Source organism: Phalangium opilio, unplaced genomic scaffold (genome assembly GCF_054372755.1).
Source record: "Phalangium opilio isolate 3A_F unplaced genomic scaffold, DU_Popi_V2 ptg000810l_1, whole genome shotgun sequence".
Classification (NCBI taxonomy): Eukaryota; Metazoa; Arthropoda; class Arachnida; order Opiliones; family Phalangiidae; genus Phalangium; species Phalangium opilio.
This window is the reverse complement of record NW_028324253.1, coordinates 743,852-761,468: the sequence shown is the minus strand read 5'-3', so window position 1 is coordinate 761,468 and position 17,617 is coordinate 743,852. Positions and strand designations below refer to the sequence as shown.

At 40.1% G+C, this 17,617-nt stretch overlaps 1 long non-coding RNA gene and 32 other non-coding genes across 33 annotated transcripts; all 33 read left to right on the top strand.

Moving 5' to 3' along the window:
- The first annotated feature begins 26 nt into the window (after nt 1-26).
- Nucleotides 27-108, top strand: TRNAL-UAG (transfer RNA leucine (anticodon UAG)). Its single transcript has one exon. It is a non-coding gene; the product is annotated as a tRNA-Leu (tRNA).
- A 371-nt stretch (nt 109-479) lies between these two features.
- TRNAL-UAG (transfer RNA leucine (anticodon UAG)) lies at nt 480-561 on the top strand. Its single transcript has one exon. It is a non-coding gene; the product is annotated as a tRNA-Leu (tRNA).
- A 70-nt stretch (nt 562-631) lies between these two features.
- Nucleotides 632-713, top strand: TRNAL-UAG (transfer RNA leucine (anticodon UAG)). The gene has a single exon. It is a non-coding gene; the product is annotated as a tRNA-Leu (tRNA).
- Nucleotides 714-935: 222 nt separating this feature from the next.
- TRNAL-UAG (transfer RNA leucine (anticodon UAG)) lies at nt 936-1,017 on the top strand. The gene has a single exon. It is a non-coding gene; the product is annotated as a tRNA-Leu (tRNA).
- Nucleotides 1,018-1,087: 70 nt separating this feature from the next.
- TRNAL-UAG (transfer RNA leucine (anticodon UAG)) lies at nt 1,088-1,169 on the top strand. The gene has a single exon. It is a non-coding gene; the product is annotated as a tRNA-Leu (tRNA).
- Nucleotides 1,170-1,847: 678 nt separating this feature from the next.
- On the top strand, nt 1,848-1,929 carry TRNAL-UAG (transfer RNA leucine (anticodon UAG)). Its single transcript has one exon. It is a non-coding gene; the product is annotated as a tRNA-Leu (tRNA).
- Nucleotides 1,930-1,999: 70 nt separating this feature from the next.
- On the top strand, nt 2,000-2,081 carry TRNAL-UAG (transfer RNA leucine (anticodon UAG)). The gene has a single exon. It is a non-coding gene; the product is annotated as a tRNA-Leu (tRNA).
- Nucleotides 2,082-2,151: 70 nt separating this feature from the next.
- TRNAL-CAG (transfer RNA leucine (anticodon CAG)) lies at nt 2,152-2,233 on the top strand. The gene has a single exon. It is a non-coding gene; the product is annotated as a tRNA-Leu (tRNA).
- Nucleotides 2,234-2,455: 222 nt separating this feature from the next.
- On the top strand, nt 2,456-2,537 carry TRNAL-UAG (transfer RNA leucine (anticodon UAG)). The gene has a single exon. It is a non-coding gene; the product is annotated as a tRNA-Leu (tRNA).
- A 222-nt stretch (nt 2,538-2,759) lies between these two features.
- TRNAL-UAG (transfer RNA leucine (anticodon UAG)) lies at nt 2,760-2,841 on the top strand. Its single transcript has one exon. It is a non-coding gene; the product is annotated as a tRNA-Leu (tRNA).
- Nucleotides 2,842-2,911: 70 nt separating this feature from the next.
- On the top strand, nt 2,912-2,993 carry TRNAL-UAG (transfer RNA leucine (anticodon UAG)). Its single transcript has one exon. It is a non-coding gene; the product is annotated as a tRNA-Leu (tRNA).
- A 221-nt stretch (nt 2,994-3,214) lies between these two features.
- Nucleotides 3,215-3,294, top strand: TRNAL-UAG (transfer RNA leucine (anticodon UAG)). The gene has a single exon. It is a non-coding gene; the product is annotated as a tRNA-Leu (tRNA).
- Nucleotides 3,295-3,516: 222 nt separating this feature from the next.
- On the top strand, nt 3,517-3,598 carry TRNAL-UAG (transfer RNA leucine (anticodon UAG)). The gene has a single exon. It is a non-coding gene; the product is annotated as a tRNA-Leu (tRNA).
- Nucleotides 3,599-3,668: 70 nt separating this feature from the next.
- TRNAL-UAG (transfer RNA leucine (anticodon UAG)) lies at nt 3,669-3,750 on the top strand. The gene has a single exon. It is a non-coding gene; the product is annotated as a tRNA-Leu (tRNA).
- Nucleotides 3,751-3,972: 222 nt separating this feature from the next.
- On the top strand, nt 3,973-4,054 carry TRNAL-UAG (transfer RNA leucine (anticodon UAG)). Its single transcript has one exon. It is a non-coding gene; the product is annotated as a tRNA-Leu (tRNA).
- A 70-nt stretch (nt 4,055-4,124) lies between these two features.
- Nucleotides 4,125-4,206, top strand: TRNAL-UAG (transfer RNA leucine (anticodon UAG)). The gene has a single exon. It is a non-coding gene; the product is annotated as a tRNA-Leu (tRNA).
- A 222-nt stretch (nt 4,207-4,428) lies between these two features.
- TRNAL-UAG (transfer RNA leucine (anticodon UAG)) lies at nt 4,429-4,510 on the top strand. The gene has a single exon. It is a non-coding gene; the product is annotated as a tRNA-Leu (tRNA).
- A 70-nt stretch (nt 4,511-4,580) lies between these two features.
- Nucleotides 4,581-4,662, top strand: TRNAL-UAG (transfer RNA leucine (anticodon UAG)). Its single transcript has one exon. It is a non-coding gene; the product is annotated as a tRNA-Leu (tRNA).
- Nucleotides 4,663-4,884: 222 nt separating this feature from the next.
- On the top strand, nt 4,885-4,966 carry TRNAL-UAG (transfer RNA leucine (anticodon UAG)). Its single transcript has one exon. It is a non-coding gene; the product is annotated as a tRNA-Leu (tRNA).
- A 70-nt stretch (nt 4,967-5,036) lies between these two features.
- On the top strand, nt 5,037-5,118 carry TRNAL-UAG (transfer RNA leucine (anticodon UAG)). Its single transcript has one exon. It is a non-coding gene; the product is annotated as a tRNA-Leu (tRNA).
- A 70-nt stretch (nt 5,119-5,188) lies between these two features.
- Nucleotides 5,189-5,270, top strand: TRNAL-UAG (transfer RNA leucine (anticodon UAG)). The gene has a single exon. It is a non-coding gene; the product is annotated as a tRNA-Leu (tRNA).
- Nucleotides 5,271-5,492: 222 nt separating this feature from the next.
- TRNAL-UAG (transfer RNA leucine (anticodon UAG)) lies at nt 5,493-5,574 on the top strand. The gene has a single exon. It is a non-coding gene; the product is annotated as a tRNA-Leu (tRNA).
- Nucleotides 5,575-5,644: 70 nt separating this feature from the next.
- On the top strand, nt 5,645-5,726 carry TRNAL-UAG (transfer RNA leucine (anticodon UAG)). The gene has a single exon. It is a non-coding gene; the product is annotated as a tRNA-Leu (tRNA).
- Nucleotides 5,727-5,948: 222 nt separating this feature from the next.
- TRNAL-UAG (transfer RNA leucine (anticodon UAG)) lies at nt 5,949-6,030 on the top strand. Its single transcript has one exon. It is a non-coding gene; the product is annotated as a tRNA-Leu (tRNA).
- Nucleotides 6,031-6,100: 70 nt separating this feature from the next.
- On the top strand, nt 6,101-6,182 carry TRNAL-UAG (transfer RNA leucine (anticodon UAG)). Its single transcript has one exon. It is a non-coding gene; the product is annotated as a tRNA-Leu (tRNA).
- A 222-nt stretch (nt 6,183-6,404) lies between these two features.
- Nucleotides 6,405-6,486, top strand: TRNAL-UAG (transfer RNA leucine (anticodon UAG)). Its single transcript has one exon. It is a non-coding gene; the product is annotated as a tRNA-Leu (tRNA).
- Nucleotides 6,487-6,556: 70 nt separating this feature from the next.
- On the top strand, nt 6,557-6,638 carry TRNAL-UAG (transfer RNA leucine (anticodon UAG)). The gene has a single exon. It is a non-coding gene; the product is annotated as a tRNA-Leu (tRNA).
- A 222-nt stretch (nt 6,639-6,860) lies between these two features.
- Nucleotides 6,861-6,942, top strand: TRNAL-UAG (transfer RNA leucine (anticodon UAG)). The gene has a single exon. It is a non-coding gene; the product is annotated as a tRNA-Leu (tRNA).
- A 70-nt stretch (nt 6,943-7,012) lies between these two features.
- TRNAL-UAG (transfer RNA leucine (anticodon UAG)) lies at nt 7,013-7,094 on the top strand. The gene has a single exon. It is a non-coding gene; the product is annotated as a tRNA-Leu (tRNA).
- Nucleotides 7,095-7,316: 222 nt separating this feature from the next.
- TRNAL-UAG (transfer RNA leucine (anticodon UAG)) lies at nt 7,317-7,398 on the top strand. The gene has a single exon. It is a non-coding gene; the product is annotated as a tRNA-Leu (tRNA).
- A 374-nt stretch (nt 7,399-7,772) lies between these two features.
- Nucleotides 7,773-7,854, top strand: TRNAL-UAG (transfer RNA leucine (anticodon UAG)). Its single transcript has one exon. It is a non-coding gene; the product is annotated as a tRNA-Leu (tRNA).
- Nucleotides 7,855-7,923: 69 nt separating this feature from the next.
- On the top strand, nt 7,924-8,003 carry TRNAL-UAG (transfer RNA leucine (anticodon UAG)). Its single transcript has one exon. It is a non-coding gene; the product is annotated as a tRNA-Leu (tRNA).
- An 8,818-nt stretch (nt 8,004-16,821) lies between these two features.
- Nucleotides 16,822-17,288, top strand: LOC149587854 (uncharacterized). The gene is made up of 3 exons (XR_016380168.1): nt 16,822-16,861; nt 16,944-17,020; nt 17,262-17,288. It is a non-coding gene; the product is annotated as an uncharacterized LOC149587854 (long non-coding RNA).
- Nucleotides 17,289-17,617: the final 329 nt, after the last annotated feature.

Below are 17,617 nucleotides of genomic sequence, written 5' to 3'. Positions count from 1 at the left end.
TTAGTCTGAGGTGACTTTTGCTTCCAGGTAGAGTGGCCGAGTGGTCTAAGGCGCTGGCTTTAGGCACCAGTCTCTTCAGAGGCTTGGGTTCGAATCCCATTTCTATCAGCCTATTTTGTTTTCTAAGATTAATAAGATGAAGTTTTGCTTATTAGTCTAAGGTGACTTTTTCTCTAAGGTAGCGTGGACGAGTGGTCTAAGGCGCTGGTTTTAGGCACCAGTCTTCGTAGGCGTGGGTTCGAACCCCACCTCTATCAATCTGTTTTGTTTTCTAGGATTAATAAGATGAAGCTTATGCATATTAGTCTGAGGTGACGTATGCTACCAGGTAGAGTGGCCGAGAGGTCTAAGGCGCTGGTTTTAGGCACCAGACTCTTCGGAGGCGTGGGTAAGTATACCAGCTCTGTCAGCCTCATTTGTTTTCTAGGATTAATAAGATGAAGCTTATGGTTATTAGTCTGAGGTGACTATTGCTTCCAGGTAGAGTGGCCGAGTGGTCTAAGGTGCTGGTTTTAGGCACCAGTCTCTAAGGAGGCGTGGGTTCGAATCCCACCTCTATCAGGCTCTTTTGTTTTCTAGGATTAATAAGATGAAGCTTATGCTTATTAGTCTGAGGTGACTCTTGCTTCCAGGTAGAGTGGCCGAGTGGTCTAAGGCGCTGGTTTTAGGCACCAGTCTCTTCGTAGGCGTGGGTTCGAACCCCACCTATATCAGTCTCTTTTGTTTTCTAGGATTAATAAGATGAAGCTTATGCATATTAGTCTGAGGTGACGTATGCTACCAGGTAGAGTGGCCGAGAGGTCTAAGGCGCTGGTTTTAGGCACCAGACTCTTCGGAGGCGTGGGTTAGTATCCCACCTCTGTCAGCCTCATTTGTTTTCTAGGATTAATAAGATGAAGCTTATGGTTATTAGTCTGAGGTGACTATTGCTTCCAGGTAGAGTGGCCGAGTGGTCTAAGGCGCTGGTTTTAGGCACCAGTCTCTTCGGAGGCGTGGGGTCGAATCCCACCTCTATCAGCCTCTTTTGTTTTCTAGGATTAATAAGATGAAGCTTATGCTTATTAGTCTGAGGTGACTTTTGCACCCAGGTAGAGTGGCCGAGTGGTCTAAGGCGCTAGTTTTAGGCACTTGTCTCTTCAGAGGCGTGGTTTCGAATCCCACCTCTATCAGGCTCTTTTGTTTTCTAGGATTAATAAGATGAAGCTTATGCTTATTAGTCTGAGGGGACTTTTGCTTCAAGGTAGAGTGGCCGAGTGGTCTAAGGCGCTGGTTTTAGTCACCAGTCGCTTCAGAGGCGTGGGTTCGAATTTCACCTCTATCAGCCTATATTGTATTCTAGGATTAATAAGATGAAGCTTTTGCTTATTAGTCTGAGGTGACCTTTGCTTCAGAGTAGAGTGGCCGAGTGGTCTAAGGCGCAGGTTTTAGGCACCAGTCTCTTCGGAGGCGTGGGTTCGAATCCCACCTATATCAGGCTCTTTTGTTTTCAAGGATTAATAAGATGAAGCTTATGCTTATTAGTCTGAGGTGACTTTTGCTTCCACGTAGATTGGCCGAGTGGTCTAAGGCGCTGGCTTTAGGCACCAGTCTCTTCGGAGGCTTGGGATCGTACCCCACCTCTATCAGTCTCTTTTGTTTTCTAGGATTAATCAGATGAAGCTTATGCATATAAGTCTGAGGTGACGTATGCTACCAGGTAGAGTGGCCGAGAGGTCTAAGACGCTGGTTTTAGGCACCAGACTCTTCGGAGGCGTGGGTTAGTATCCCACCTCTGTCAGCCTCATTTGTTTTCTAGGATTAATAAGATGAAGCATATGGTTATTAGTCTGAGGTGACTATTGCTTCCAGGTAGAGTGGCCGAGTGGTCTAAGGCGCTGGTTTTAGGCACCAGTCTCTAAGGAGGCGTGGGTTCGAATCCCACCTCTATCAGGCTCTTTTGTTTTCTAGGATTAATAAGATGAAGCTTATGCTTATTAGTCTGAGGTGACTTTTGCTTCCAGGTAGAGTGGCCGAGTGGTCTAAGGCGCTGGTTTTAGGCACCAGTCTCTAAGGAGGCGTGGGTTCGAATCCCGCCTCTATCAGGCTATTTTGTTTTCTAGGATTAATAAGATGAAGCTTATGCTTATTAGTCTGAGGTGACTTATGCTTCCAGGTAGAGTGGCCGAGTGGTCTAAGGCGCTGGTTTCAGGCACCAGATTCTTCGGAGGCGTGGGTTCGAATCCCATTTCTATCAGCCTATTTTGTTTTCTAAGATTAATAAGATGAAGCTTTTGCTTATTAGTCTGAGGTGACTTTTTCTGCAAGGTAGCGTGGCCGAAAGGTCTAAGGCGCTGCTTTTAGGCACCAGTCTCTTCGAAGGCGTGGGTTCGAACCCATTCTCTGTCAGCCTCTTTTGTTTTCTAGGATTAATAAGATGAAGCTGATGGTTATTAGTCTGAGGTGACTGTTGATTCCAGGTAGAGTGGCCGAGTGTTCTAAGGCGCTGGTTTTAGGCACCAGTCTCTTCGGAGGCGTGGGTTCGAATCCCACCTCTATCAGCCTCTTTTGTTTTCTAGGATTAATAAGATGAAGCTTATGCTTATTAGTCTGAGGTGACTTTTGCACCCAGGTAGAGTGGCCGAGTGGTCTAAGGCGCTAGTTTTAGGCACTTGTCTCTTCAGAGGCTTGGTTTCGAAACCCACCTCTATCAGGCTCTTTTGTTTTCTAGGATTAATAAAATGAAGCTTATGCTTATTAGTCTGAGGGGACTTTTGCTTCCAGGTAGAGTGGCCGAGTGGTCTAACGCGCTGGTTTTAGGCACCAGTCTCTTCAGAGGCGTGGGTTCGAATCCCACCTCTATCACCCTATATTGTATTCTAGGATTAATAAGATGAAGCTTTTGCTTATTAGTCTGAGGTGACCTTTGCTTCAAGGTAGAGTGGCCGAGTGGTCTAAGGCGCAGGTTTTAGGCACCAGTCTCTTCGGAGGCGTGGGTTCGAATCCCACCTATATCAGGCTCTTTTGTTTTCTAGGATTAATAAGATGAAGCTTATGCTTATTAGTCTGAGGTGACTTTTGCTTCCAGGTAGAGTGGCCGAGTGGTCTAAGGCGCTGGCTTTAGGCACCAGTCTCTTCCGAGGCTTGGGTTCGAATCCCATTTCTATCAGCCTATTTTGTTTTCTAAGATTAATAAGATGAAGTTTTGCTTATTAGTCTAAGGTGACTTTTTCTCTAAGGTAGCGTGGCCGAGTGGTCTAAGGCGCTGGTTTTAGGCACCAGTCTTCGTAGGCGTGGGTTCGAACCCCACCTCTATCAGTCTCTTTTGTTTTCTAGGATTAATAAGATGAAGCTTATGCATATTAGTCTGAGGTGACGTATGCTACCAGGTAGAGTGGCCGAGAGGTCTAAGGCGCTGGTTTTAGGCACCAGACTCTTCGGAGGCGTGGGTTAGTATCCCACCTCTGTCAGCCTCATTTGTTTTCTAGGATTAATAAGATGAAGCTTATGGTTATTAGTCTGAGGTGAGTATTGCTTCCAGGTAGAGTGGCCGAGTGGTCTAAGGCGCTGGTTTTAGGCACCAGTCTCTAAGGAGGCGTGGGTTCGAATCCCACCTCTATCAGGCTCTTTTGTTTTCTAGGATTAATAAGATGAAGCTTATGCTTATTAGTCTGAGGTGACTTTTGCTTCCGGGTAGAGTGGCCGAGTGGTCTAAGGCGCTGGTTTTAGGCACCAGTCTCTTCGTAGGCGTGGGTTCGAACCCCACCTATATCAGTCTCTTTTGTTTTCTAGGATTAATAAGATGAAGCTTATGCATATTAGTCTGAGGTGACGTATGCTACCAGGTAGAGTGGCCGAGAGGTCTAAGGCGCTGGTTTAAGGCACCAGACTCTTCGGAGGCGTGGGTTAGTATCCCACCTCTGTCAGCCTCATTTGTTTTCTAGGATTAATAAGATGAAGCTTATGGTTATTAGTCTGAGGTGACTATTGCTTCCAGGTAGAGTGGCCGAGTGGTCTAAGGCGCTGGTTTTAGGCACCAGTCTCTAAGGAGGCGTGGGTTCGAATCCCACCTCTATCAGGCTGTTTTGTTATCTAGGATTAATAAGATGAAGCTTATGCTTATTAGTCTGAGGTGACTTTTGCTTCCAGGTAGAGTGGCCGAGTGGTCTAAGGCGCTGGTTTTAGGCACCAGTCTCTTCGTAGGCGTGGGTTCGAATCCCACCACTATCAGCCTCTTTTGTTTTCTAGGATAAATAAGATGAAGCTTATGCTTATTTGTCTGAGGTGACGTTTGCTATCAGGTAGAGTGGCCGAGAGGTCTAAGGCGCTGGTTTTAGGCACCAGTCTCTTCGGAGGCGAGGGTTAGTATCCCACCTCTGTCAGCCTCTTTTGTTTTCTAGGATTAATATGATGAAGCTTATGGTTATTAGTCTGAGGTGACTTTTGCTTCCAGGTAGAGTGGCCGAGTGGTCTAAGGCGCTGGTTTTAGGCACTAGTCTCTTCGGAGGCGTGGGTTCGAATCCCACCTCTATCAGCCTATATTGTATTCTAGGATTAATAAGATGAAGCTTTTGCTTATTAGTCTGAGGTGACCTTTGCTTCAAGGTAGAGTGGCCGAGTGGTCTGAGGCGCTGGTTTTAGGCACCAGTCTTTTCGGAGGCGTGGGTTCGAATCCCACCCCTATCAGCCTCTTTTCTTTTCTAGGATTAATAAGATGAAGCTTATGCTTATTAGTCTGAGGTGACTTTTGCTTCCAGGTAGAGTGGCCGAGTGTTCTAAGGCGCTGGTTTTAGGCACCAGTCTCTTCGGAGGCGTGGGTTAGTATCCCACCTCTGTCAGCCTCATTTGTTTTCTAGGATTAGTAAGATGAAGCTTATGGTTATTAGTCTGAGGTGACTATTGCTTCCAGGTAGAGTGGCCGAGTGGTCTAAGGCGCTGGTTTTAGGCACCAGTCTCTAAGGAGGCGTGGGTTCGAATCCCACCTCTATCAGGCTCTTTTGTTTTCTAGGATTAATAAGATGAAGCTTATGCTTATTAGTCTGAGGTGACTTTTGCTTCCAGGTAGAGTGGCCGAGTGGTCTAAGGCGCTGGTTTTAGGCACCAGTCTCTAAGGAGGCGTGGGTTCGAATCCCACCTCTATCAGGCTCTTTTGTTATCTAGGATTAATAAGATGAAGCTTATGCTTATTAGTCTGAGGTGACTTTTGCTTCCAGGTAGAGTGGCCGAGTGGTCTAAGGCGCTGGTTTTAGGCACCAGTCTCTTCGTAGGCGTGGGTTCGAATCCCACCACTATCAGCCTCTTTTGTTTTCTAGGATAAATAAGATGAAGCTTATGCTTATTTGTCTGAGGTGACGTTTGCTATCAGGTAGAGTGGCCGAGAGGTCTAAGGCGCTGGTTTTAGGCACCAGTCTCTTCGGAGGCGAGGGTTAGTATCCCACCTCTGTCAGCCTCTTTTGTTTTCTAGGATTAATATGATGAAGCTTATGGTTATTAGTCTGAGGTGACTTTTGCTTCCAGGTAGAGTGGCCGAGTGGTCTAAGGCGCTGGTTTTAGGCACTAGTCTCTTCGGAGGCGTGGGTTCGAATCCCACCTCTATCAGCCTATATTGTATTCTAGGATTAATAAGATGAAGCTTTTGCTTATTAGTCTGAGGTGACCTTTGCTTCAAGGTAGAGTGGCCGAGTGGTCTAAGGCGCTGGTTTTAGGCACCAGTCTTTTCGGAGGCGTGGGTTCGAATCCCAACCCTATCAGCCTCTTTTCTTTTCTAGGATTAATAAGATGAAGCTTATGCTTATTAGTCTGAGGTGACGTATGCTACCAGGTAGAGTGGCCGAGAGGTCTAAGGCGCTGGTTTTAGGCACCAGACTCTTCGGAGGCGTGGGTTAGTATCCCAGCTCTGTCAGCCTCATTTGTTTTCTAGGATTAATAAGATGAAGCTTATGGTTATTAGTCTGAGGTGACTATTGCTTCCAGGTAGAGTGGCCGAGTGGTCTAAGGTGCTGGTTTTAGGCACCAGTCTCTAAGGAGGCGTGGGTTCGAATCCCACCTCTATCAGGCTCTTTTGTTTTCTAGGATTAATAAGATGAAGCTTATGCTTATTAGTCTGAGGTGACTTTTGCTTCCAGGTAGAGTGGCCGAGTGGTCTAAGGCGCTGGTTTTAGGCATCAGTCTCTTCGTAGGCGTGGGTTCGAACCCCACCTATATCAGTCTCTTTTGTTTTCTAGGATTAATAAGATGAAGCTTATGCATATTAGTCTGAGGTGACGTATGCTACCAGGTAGAGTGGCCGAGAGGTCTAAGGCGCTGGTTTTAGGCACCAGACTCTTCGGAGGCGTGGGTTAGTATCCCACCTCTGTCAGCCTCATTTGTTTTTTAGGATTAATAAGATGAAGCTTATGGTTATTAGTCTGAGGTGACTATTGCTTCCAGGTAGAGTGGCCGAGTGGTCTAAGGCGCTGGTTTTAGGCACCAGTCTCTAAGGAGGCGTGGGTTCGAATCCCACCTCTATCAGGCTCTTTTGTTTTCTAGGATTAATAAGATGAAGCTTATGCTTATTAGTCTGAGGTGACTCTTGCTTCCGGGTAGAGTGGCCGAGTGGTCTAAGGCGCTGGTTTTAGGCACCAGTCTCTTCGTAGGCGTGGGTTCGAACCCCACCTCTATCAGTCTCTTTTGTTTTCTAGGATTAATAAGATGAAGCTTATGCATATTAGTCTGAGGTGACGTATGCTACAAGGTAGAGTGGCCGAGAGGTCTAAGGCGCTGGTTTTAGGCACCAGACTCTTCGGAGGCGTGGGTTAGTATCCCACCTCTGTCAGCCTCATTTGTTTTCTAGGATTAATAAGATGAAGCTTATGGTTATTAGTCTGAGGTGACTATTGCTTCCAGGTAGAGTGGCCGAGTGGTCTAAGGCGCTGGTTTTAGGCACCAGTCTCTAAGGAGGCGTGGGTTCGAATCCCACCTCTATCAGGCTCTTTTGTTTTCTAGGATTAATAAGATGAAGCTTATGCTTATTAGTCTGAGGTGACTTTTGCTTCCAGGTAGAGTGGCCGAGTGGTCTAAGGCGCTGGTTTTAGGCACCAGTCTCTTCGTAGGCGTGGGTTCGAATCCCACCACTATCAGCCTCTTTTGTTTTCTAGGATAAATAAGATGAAGCTTATGCTTATTTGTCTGAGGTGACGTTTGCTATCAGGTAGAGTGGCCGAGAGGTCTAAGGCGCTGGTTTTAGGCACCAGTCTCTTCGGAGGCGAGGGTTAGTATCCCACCTCTGTCAGCCTCTTTTGTTTTCTAGGATTAATATGATGAAGCTTATGGTTATTAGTCTGAGGTGACTTTTGCTTCCAGGTAGAGTGGCCGAGTGGTCTAAGGCGCTGGTTTTAGGCACTAGTCTCTTCGGAGGCGTGGGTTCGAATCCCACCTCTATCAGCCTATATTGTATTCTAGGATTAATAAGATGAAGCTTTTGCTTATTAGTCTGAGGTGACCTTTGCTTCAAGGTAGAGTGGCCGAGCGTTCTAAGGCGCTGGTTTTAGGCACCAGTCTTTTCGGAGGCGTGGGTTCGAATCCCACCCCTATCAGCCTCTTTTCTTTTCTAGGATTAATAAGATGAAGCTTATGCTTATTAGTCTGAGGTGACTTTTGCTTCCAGGTAGAGTGGCCGAGTGTTCTAAGGCGATGGTTTTAGGCACCAGTCTCTTCGGAGGCGTGGGTTCGAATCCCACCTATATCAGGCTCTTTTGTTTTCTAGGATTAATAAGATGAAGCTTATGCTTATTAGTCTGAGGTGACTTTTGCTTCCAGGTAGAGTGGCCGAGTGGTCTAAGGCGCTGGCTTTAGGCACCAGTCTCTTCGGAGGCTTGGGTTCGAATCCCATTTCTATCAGCCTATTTTGTTTTCTAAGATTAATAAGATGAAGTTTTGCTTATTAGTCTAAGGTGACTTTTTCTCTAAGGTAGCGTGGCCGAGTGGTCTAAGGCGCTGGTTTTAGGCACCAGTCTTCGTAGGCGTGGGTTCGAACCCCACCTCTATCAGTCTCTTTTGTTTTCTTGGATTAATAAGATGAAGCTTATGCATATTAGTCTGAGGTGACGTATGCTACCAGGTAGAGTGGCCGAGAGGTCTAAGGCGCTGGTTTTAGGCACCAGACTCTTCGGAGGCGTGGGTTAGTATCCCACCTCTGTCAGCCTCATTTGTTTTCTAGGATTAATAAGATGAAGCTTATGGTTATTAGTCTGACATAACAGAATCTTATAGATACAAAAAAAGGAACATCGCCATTAAAAAACGATTTTTCCATAACTTGGAACACCGACGGTGTTCCAGTTTTTGGATCCTCGAAATTTAATTTATGGCCACTACAGATAACGCTTATTGAGTTACCATTAAAAGCAAGGGAAAGAAACACTTTAGTTGCTGGTCTTTGGTTTGGGTATGAAAAGCGAAATATGAACAGCTTTTTAAAGCCCTTCGTAAACACGATGAATTTTTTATCAACCGAGGGTGTGACGTGGAAAACTAAAGACAATAAGATAATTAAATCTAAAGTTTTTTCTGGACCTTGCTCAGTCGATACCATTGCCCAATGCAGTCTGCTAAATATGACACAATTTAATGGGGAGTATGGTTGTCCGTGGTGTTTCCATCGTGGGGTGTACTATAATAACAAGAGATGCTACCCTTACAATGGATACGAAAATATCGAACAACGTACCCATTTAAAAGTATTAAATGATGCTAGGGTTGAGAAATTGCTATAGAAATGGTATTAAAGGGCCATCAGTTTTGTTAGGATTAAATAATTTTGACGTGGTTAATGACGTAATGGTAGATTACACACACTGCTTGTGCTTCGGTGTATTTCGGCATGTAACGAACATGTGGTTTGATTCCAGGGTTGGCAAAAATCCGGATAATTTGAATAAAATCCAGACCAGTGGTTTTTATTGGATTTATCCGGATTTTTTAAAAAAACTAGTCATTTTAGGTTTTTTTGAAGGCAAAGTACTTCTGTTTAGCTCTTATTTGAGCTTTGGGGCACTCCCCGACCCCTAGCCCCGGTTCCAATAAAAATTGTCTTCTAGTCTAACTGCTAAAAGGTTTTCATGAAATCTATTTGTTTCCTGAGTGCACGAGCCTAACACTAGCGCGGCTCCAGTGGATCCCTTACAAGGGGACTTTCCTTCTAATCTCCGGGTTTGGCTTGGCAAAGGCTAGTGGGCGGGATTTATACATGCACGTATAAATCCCGCTCACAAATGGCTCTAGCTTTCCCAAGCCAAAACTGGAGTAGGGGATCCACTGGAACCACGTTATGCTTTAAGTTCGAGTAATACTGGTAATATATTGTAAGCTGTAACTGGACAGTAACTGCTAACATAACTATTAGTTTTATCATTTATAGTAAGTAATCTTTAGTTATCGCTTCATATATTTTTGCCTTGTTTCTGGTTGTATTTTAATTATTTTTAAGGCACATAATTGATTTTTCCCCACTCATAATTAAGCCGGATATTTTAGGTGGATTTTTTAAGTGGATTAATCCGGATTAAACCAGGTGGTTTAAACCGGACTGGATAGGTAGTTGCCAACCCTAGGAGGAAGCCCTAGCTGCTATTCAGAGGCTTGACGTTTCTCTTAATCCTAGCCGATCACCGTGTGCATCTTAACCCTAACGATGCTTATGGAGTGGAAACCAACCATTGCTTTATGGGCACTCGTTTTCTCCGATTTGCCAACTGGGAACGCGGTGACAGACGCACACACAAAAACGTCCAGTGTAATACCTCTGTGACGTCATCGTCACTCGGATATGTAAAAATAATATCATGATCAGAAACTAAGAATTACTTTGAGGTAAAACGAGAGGATAGTGTTCACACGCCAACCCAGTTTTGAATGTGGCTTCGAACAATTGAGGAGTGGACAATTGAGCCTTTACCAACATATAGGTAATTATACAAAAATGTCTTGGTTTGAACCAAGGCCGAAAAACAAACGATATGAGTGAGGTTTATCAATTGACTGAAGTTCAGATATTGCAATTTCTCTTTAATTATTATTATTATTATTAATTTAATCCTTAATCAAAATTTATTTCTATGAACTGATTTTACTGTAAATCGATTTATTCCCTCTAAATTTATTCTAAAAATTGCATATATACGCTTTTTCAAGAACAATTCCATTTTCCGTAAACATTGTATCATGAAATTAATTATTTTGAAGGGAATATATATTGAGGGATCAATAATGAATATTTGAAATATTCTGCTGACTTCCTAAAAAGAGCAAACAATCTTTGACATAATTCGAAAAGAAAATGTAAATTTTTTATAGCGGATGGAAAAATTAGGGTGATGCGCGAATTTATGCATTTAACCTTGGATATCACTTTCAAGGAACTTTTGCCTCCTTACTAGAGTTTCTTGGTCAAAACTCTACCAAAATTTGAAATGTCGCCATTTCTTGCTACTTTTTAGGCGCTTCTTGTTCATTGGTTATGGATCACGCGTAATAACACCGTAAACGGCATTATTTTATTAATTAGTCCGTGAAAAATAAATTCTCTTTATCATATTTTATCGAATATCCGTCTTCTCAGCAAATTGTAACCGTTGAAAAGACTACTAGTGGTGCAAACTTGAAGATTAATTGTCAAGCCACTAACATTTAAAACTATTTCCGTTAAGGTGCTTACATGTTAGTGAACACCGATACGAAATCCCTTCAAAATAATTTCATGATAAAATGTTTTCGGAAAATGGAATTGTTCTTGAAAAAGCGTAGGTATGCAATTTTTTGAATAAATTTAGAGGGAATAAATCGATTAACAGTAAAATCAGTTGGTAGAAATAAATTGTGATTAAGGATTAAATTAATAATAATAATAATTAAAGAAAAATTGCAATATCTGAACTTCAGTCAATTGATAAACCTCACTCATATCGTTTGTTTTTCGGCCTTGGTTCAAACCAAGACATTTTTGTATAATATCTGTTACTTCAGTCTAAAGGCGGTAGTTAACTCTTAACAGGCTAAAATGTTTGGTGTCGTTTTTGATTCTTGCCGAACTTTATCTATTTTACCCTAAACTTTTGGATTTCACGCCTATTAAAGTACTTTAATTAAAATTTAAATTAATTTAAGCGTGAAATAGAAAACATTTGGCTTTACCAACGACTTGGGTAGTTTTAATCTTATTTAAATAGTTTATTTAAAAGTTATTTCAGTTTTTATCCAGAAAAATGTATATTTTTGGTTCAATTTCACGTTAATTATACTTAATTAAGTTGAAATTAACGTAGAATCCTGTTTCGCCAGTGTCCATTTAGGTTATAAAATGAGTTTCACTAAATAATTAACCATAATTGCATTTTTGTGGAGTTTTTGATTCTTATTTTACCCTAAAATTAAGAATTTTGCGCCTTAATGTACTGTAAAGATAATTTAAATTAATTTAAGAGTGAAATAGAAAACATTTGGCTTTACCAACGGCTTGGGTAGTTTTAATTTTATTTAAATAGTTTATTTAAAAGTTATTTTAGTTTTTATCCCGAAAAAATGTATATTTTTGGTTTAATTTCACTTTAATTATACTTAATTAAGTTTAAATTAAACCTGGATTGTGTTTCGACAGTGTTCATTTAGGTTATAAAAAGAGTTTGAATAAATAATTGACCTTTATTGAAATGTTTAGAGTAGTTTTTGATTATTCCAACACATTGCGTTCAATTTTTATCATACCCTTGCTAAATTTGCGGTAACGGAAAGAACATCTATGAAATAAGTTAATGAATGATGCTATTCTATAGTTTGGCTTTCATGTCAGTAATTACATCAAATGCGTAAATAATTCATAGCAATTTAGACAAATAAACAAACGGCAATGTGGACTGTGGAAATAGCTTGTAACCGATTGGCGAACAGCGTAACTCTTTGACTGCCACGTGGTTACGTTGGAAAAATCTCCGCTGATGTAAACATGAAAATTATTTCACTAATAAAACTACATAACGACACTGTCCTCCTGGATTAGCCAGCACCACTGTTACTTCTATTTATGGATTAAACAATCCACTGTTGGTAACAAATTGTTTAAAAAATGATTACGTAACATCATTAGGATTAAAAATTGTTTTAACGAATGATGATGCGTTGGTTGAGTTTCAGGAATTATACCACACACCTTCAAATTAGGAGAATTTTAGTGAGATTAACAAATAATGAAACCCTGTATACCTCATATGGGAATGTTGAATTAACTGAGCTAACGTAAACACCACTCGTTTAACTTCCCTAGCGAAAACACATTAAACTTTTTGTCATCATTCCAGTAGTATTTTGAAGTTTTCTAACTTTTCACAAGGTGAAAACACTCTATTTCAAGTATCAACACGTTAAGAAATTGAATAGATATAACATTTTTACTTCAAATTGGAAGGGCCCCGTAAATCCAGTAAAATCTAGGATATGTTTCTAGCAGGAAACGAAGCAGACTACAGACAACAGAATTCCAAAAAGGAGCTGGAAATTAGCTTTTTTAATAATCTTTAAAGAGGAATGACACTATAAAGACTATATTGCAGAATTTGCAGTCTTTACAGAGACTTCCTAAGCCTTGGCCGCAAAGAACGTCGAAAAACGTATTTCAAACGATATTAAAACCTCTATTAACTGTAATTGTTTACCTGAATTACTTTTTTAGACGACCTGATAACAAAGTATTTGTTTCTAAGGGTGTTGTAGTTAGTTAGAAAATCCAAATAAAGTTGTTCAAGCTCGGAAAATACTAAACAAGCGTCGACTGCTCAAAAACAAGTTCTTAAGATCATAGCCTCCTGGATCACGCGACTTGCGGACGCAGGCTGCTTGCGCTTTAGGTTGAACTTCCACAGAATGAAGCAAACTAAAAATGTCAACTTAACTTGTTATCAGGCACAAAGCTCGACGCTTCCTTGTTCTCAATCTGGTTGAAAATTGAAGAAATGGGTACAGCGCGCTAAAAGGTTAACCTGACGTTTAACTCAAGAGCCGTACTTCCGTAATTAACTAAAATTAACATAATTAGACTGATTAGACTACCCGATCGCACACCTTGAATACTTAATTGTTAAATTAAGAGTATTCCGAAAAGTAACTTCACTCTAGTTTTTCAGTTAGAGGTGGTTAAATATCACGAAAAACCCCATGTTAATCTCCATAGGAAAATTGGTAAAAGCATGTGAATTTTGCTTTAACGTTACAAAAGAGTATCAAGTCATATCTACAAGGGCCTACTGGCTGGCCCTGTAGAATAGCACATTAACTTCAAAGTATGAATCTCGAATCTTTATTTTCAACGAAAATCTTTCCTATTGTTACTTTTTTGTATTAAAAATGTCTGTTTTATTTTCCTTACGTAATTTGTCAACGGTCACTTACCGTATATAAGTCAAATCTTTTATTAAAAGCCATACTAAATAATGAGTCTTTTTATGTTTGAGTATTTATAGACTTATTAGAAAACAATCACAATTTACAATTTTACTCTTTCCGCTGTTAATGTTACTTAATAACAATTGAAAATTTACCAGCAACTCTTTACAGCCTTTGAGAGTTTAGGATTTGGACTTCAAAGTGACGCAGCCTGAATTTGAATTTATGGGAAATGATCGATATTTTAAATACAAGTACCTAGAATTTGAATTTTCAAATCTTAATTGTTGTTTTCGATTTTAACATTAATTAATTAATATAGGTACGCCGAAGAGACTCCAATAAATGTATCAACAATTAGGGTGAGTTTATCAACATTCGGCCCCAAGCCTCAGATGGATTTCTTTTTCCTGATGGCAATTAAACTTAAATATTTCTTATCAGGAAGCTTGGGAGATTAAAAGCCACGAGTAATTATTCACAATCATGGCGGATTACTTAAAACGTTCTCTCAACATAAAGTAGTTTTCATATTACCTTGAATTGATTTATGAAAAATTATGAACTTATGGTTTCAGGTCAATTTACGAAGAGCATAAAGTGGCCATTAATGAGCTTTCTAAAATATCCACCACGCCTGATTTTTTCAACGTAAGTGAAAGAGAAATTAGGGTAAACAGATATAGAAATTTTAATCACTCTTGTTTGTTTAGAAAGCAAATGTTATCATGATTGAAAAATCACGCTCATCTTTCGAGGGCCGACAGGAATATTTCAGTCCAGCTCCGGTTTTCGAAACAGTCCGGACGGTCATCGTGTCCGTGGCTCCGAAGAAAGTCACGTCCACTTCTTTGCCCTTCTTAAATATGGACACTCCAGTAAACTTTGCAATTACAATCCATTTAATATCCATTTCATTGAATTACATTCTTGGTTCAAATAGGTGGTGATTTTATTGGGATTTACCTTGGTCCTTATGTCACTTTTGCTCGACATTCACTCTATCGTAACCAACAAATACAAGTCGTTGCCCATCAAGGAAGTTGTCAAAAAATTGGCAAAAGAAACTCTGGAAAATTTTTGGGAGAACGCCTTGCTCTTGTGCGCCGAAAGTAAGCAATTATTACCAGAGATTGTGTTGCCATAACGACAGACATGATTATGTTCGCTATAGCGATTCCCTCAATTTTTCCCCACATTACTTGTCGTCTGCTCGCTTCGTCGTGGCTGATCGGAGTGACTTTCATTTTGTTTTTCTTGGGTTCTTTCTTGAGGTCGGAGTTCACGACGGAAAGGTACAATAGCATCGACACTCTCTCGGACTTGATCAAAGCGGGAATTCCACCTATGGTTCTCAAAGGAAGCCAAACTTTCGGCTATCTGAAATGTTGGGTAAATATAGCCGTTGTCGTGTTAAGTCCTTCATTCTTTTAACGTCATTGATGCGAATCTATAGGCAACCAGGATAAAGTTGTCAAAGAATGGCTAGACGCACTTGATCAAGAGAAACTCTTCGGTTCTCGAATGGATTATGGGAACCTTGATGGATACATTCCGATTATTTCTAAGGAAAAATGTCCAATAGCGGTGGACCCAAATTTTTCTTGGTTCTTGGGGGAATACCTGTCATCTGATTCCGAAAGTACAAAGTTCTTGGCAGAAAACGGAGGTCTTTACTTTTCGCTGCACGACCTTGGGTTCGACTACTCGCACCTCCTTTTCAACACCTCTTGGTTGAGAAGCTCACCGCAAGTGCATGAAAACCTCCAACTGATATCGGTACTAATTTCTTATTGTAAACCAATTAAAGCGCTTGATCAATGTTTTTATTACAGCATGGAACCAGTTTTCGAAACGCAAGTTTTCAAGTATCTGTATCTTGAAAAGGGTTACGTGAATGAACAAGTCAAGTGGAAGAGACCGTTGAAAAGCACGACTGATTTGGACCTGAGTAGCGTCGGCGTTCCTTTCTACTTGCTCTTCATGTTGTTGTCAGGAACAGTAGCCGTGGCCATCACCGAAATAATCTTCAACCAATTTGCCTAAACGCTGAAAATTTAGTATTTGACGACACGAAATTGAAAACACAATTTACATTTTCTGCTTCTAAAAATATTACACACGTTACGTAATTTTAAATCTACCCTAACTCTTAATGGGTTATTATGTACTTGTAATATTATTGCGAATAAGAATATGCACTCGAGTGTGAAATCAATTAGCAATCGAATGAAAACTAAACTTATCTTATTTCTTATCTACCTGGATCAAATTTATCGACAAAGCGTACACTTTACCCAACCCCTTCAGTGTTTAATAGATCCACGGTTCCATATTTTCTCCCTAGATTGGAAGCCACAGAACTGACTAAATAGCTTGAGCAACAATACATCAAAGATGGGTCAAAAAGTTGAGTCAGCAAAAATTGGTCAACGATAAATTTTTAATATAGTGATTTAACTTGTCCAACTTATATTTGCACGACCCAACCAGTTAACTCAACTCAAGTTGACTCATCTAAATGAGTAGAAAAGTTCTATCGTTTGAAAATGCCTTTAGTAATTTTGAACATACTATTCATAGGGTAAAAAGAGAGATTATACTGCCAAGCCTATATAGACAGTCACTTGATCGTAAGATGATTTTAGTCGAGTCTGAAAGGGCCTTTAAACCTGACCTACATTATTTTCCTGTAAACAGTCGAACGACAATAGTCATTTAATCGGAAAACCTACCAACCATAATGTCATAGTGTATTTTCCACGATAAACAACAGTAGAAATGATTCCCGTACAAAATTTGATTAGCTTTCTTCCAAATAAAACACACCACTCTTCTACTAAAGGTTTTATTAAATAAAAAAATTATCAGATTCTCTGATGCGTCGAAAAAAGTAATCATCGATATTAAATTCACTTTTAAATCGCGTCAAGCTTGAAGATACTTCTAAATATACACTGTCTTTATTTCTGTTACAATATGAACAGTTAAAAGAGCAGCTGCGAGTGTGTGGTTAAGGTTGGTCTTATTGACCCAACCTGAAAGGCGAGCACAATTTAAATATTACAAGTCTTTAATGCTATCGTTGACTTTTAAAAATCACTAATTAAAGGTACGCTCAAGGAACACAAATTAATGTACCGACAATATTGGTGAGTTTCTCAACATTCGGTCTCTCGTCTCTGCCAATTCATTTTCATGATCAAATTTGAAGCTTCAATATTTCTTATCAGGAAAACGTTACTTCATAACAATTAAAAATTTATCAGCAACTCTTTACAGCTTTTGAGGGTTTCGGATTTGGACTTCAAAATGGCAATGAATCAATTTGAATTTATGGGAAATGATCGTTATTTTAAATACAAGTACCTAGAATTTGAATTTTCAAATCTTAAATGTTATCGTTGATTTGAAAAAAAGAGCTTATTTTGGTAGGTACGCCCAAGAGACTCCAATAAATGTATCGACAATTAGGGTGAGTTTATCAACATTCGGTCCCAAGCCTCAGATGGATTTCTTTTTTCTAATGGCAATTAAACTTAAATATTTCTCGTCAGGAATCGTGGGAGATTAAAAGCCACGAGTCATTTTACAAAATCATGGAAGATTATTTGAAACGATCCCTCAACATAAAGTATTTTCATACTACCTTAAAATAGATTGAGTAATTGGGCCGAACGAGAAATAATCGTGTTAACACACTATTTCTCACAAGTTCGGTCAAATGGGTGTAGCGAATATTCGATAATTTTAATATTATTGACCTATTTTGACTCTATTAATTTTAAACGTATGAAACTGACGATTATTCAACATTTTTAATGATTAAAAGCAAAATTTGTTGATGATTCCTTAATATAAACTTATGGTTTTAGGTCAATTTACGAAGGACATAAAGTGGCCATTAATGACCTTTATAAGATATCGCATGCACCTGATTTTTCCAACGTAAGTGAAATGAAATAAGACCAAACTTTTAGTCTATACAGGGGTACTAATTTTTAATAACTTTTATTCTTATTTAAGAATGCAAATGTTATCCTGGTAGAAAAGTCAAGCTTATTTTTCGATGGCCGACAGGAATATTTCAGCCCAGCTCCAGTTTACGAAACCGTCCGGATGATCATCGTGTCCGCGGCTCCGAAGAAAGTCACGTTAACATCCTTGTCATTTTTAAATATGGACACTCCAGTAAACCTAATAATTACAATCTATTCCATATCCATTTCAT